Raw genomic sequence first — 1448 nt, forward strand, 5'->3', positions numbered from 1 at the left:
GTATGAATATGGTAGTGAACTGCAACAGATTCCCGTGTTTGCAATAACGTTATAACGTTAGCAGTGAGTTTACAGCCTCACTGATTTAACTACACAGCAAATAAAAGTCACGTTACTTAGCCAATAAACGTTATCTTACATTCAAAACTTACCGTTCTTTGTGCAACTTCAAATGCCGGACGAAGTTGGAAGTTGTTGCCTCTCCATCAGTAATTTTCGAACCGCATGTGTTGCATACTGCAAACCGTTTTGTGTTGACCACCTCGTAATTTTTATACCCAAACAAAATTATTTTAGGTATCATTTTTTGTTCACTGGCGTGTGGTTTGGACATGTCTTCTTCGTTGGTTGTCCTGCAATTTGATTGGATGAATGCTGTGTGATGAAAACAAAGTAGATCTAATTTGATTGGCTGTTGTACTGAGACCACACCAGCTGACACACGCAACGCTGATAGACAAGTACACAATGAAAAATACGGAGCGCTCCCGAATAACTTTTTCATCTTTGGGTTTTGGGGAAAGTAGCAAGTCATGTCAAGTCATGTCAATTCAAAAGGCTCAAGTCCAAGTGAAGTCACAAGTCATTGATGTTAAAGTCTAAGTCGAGTTGCAAGTCTTTTTACATTTTGTCAAGTCGAGTCTAAAGTCATCAAATTAATGACTCGAGTCTGACTCGAGTCCAAGTCATGTGACTCGAGTCCACACCTCTGGTATATGTATACATATATATGTATACATATACATATGTATACATATATTTTATATGTGTATGTGTATATATATATATATATATATATATATATATATATATATATATATATATATATATACATATATATGTATGTGTATATATATACATACATATGCATATGTATATATATATACATATATATGTATGTGTATGTATATATATATATATATATATATATATATATATATATATATATGTATATATATATACATATATATATATACACATATATATGTATATATATATACATATATATATATATATACAGGGCTTCACGGTGGCAGAGGGGTTAGTGCATCTGCCTCACAATACGAAGGCCCTGAGTAGTCTTGGGTTCAATCCCGGGCTCGGGATCTTTCTGTGTGGAGTTTGCATGTTCTCCCCGTGACTGCGTGGGTTCCCTCCGGGTACTCCGGCTTCCTCCCACTTCCAAAGACATGCACCTGGGGATAAGTTGATTGGCAACACTAAATTGGCCCTAGTGTGTGAATGTGAGTTTGAATGTTGTCTGTCTATCTGTGTTGGCCCTGCGATGAGGTGGCGACTTGTCCAGGGTGTACCCCGCCTTCCGCCCGATTGTAGCTGAGATAGGCTCCAGCGCCCCCCGCGACCCCAAAGGGAATAAGCGGTAGAAAATGGATGGATGGATATATATATACATATATATGTATATATATACATATATATGCATGCAC

This window comes from Nerophis lumbriciformis, linkage group LG01, assembly GCF_033978685.3.
Source record: "Nerophis lumbriciformis linkage group LG01, RoL_Nlum_v2.1, whole genome shotgun sequence".
Taxonomy (NCBI): Eukaryota; Metazoa; Chordata; class Actinopteri; order Syngnathiformes; family Syngnathidae; genus Nerophis; species Nerophis lumbriciformis.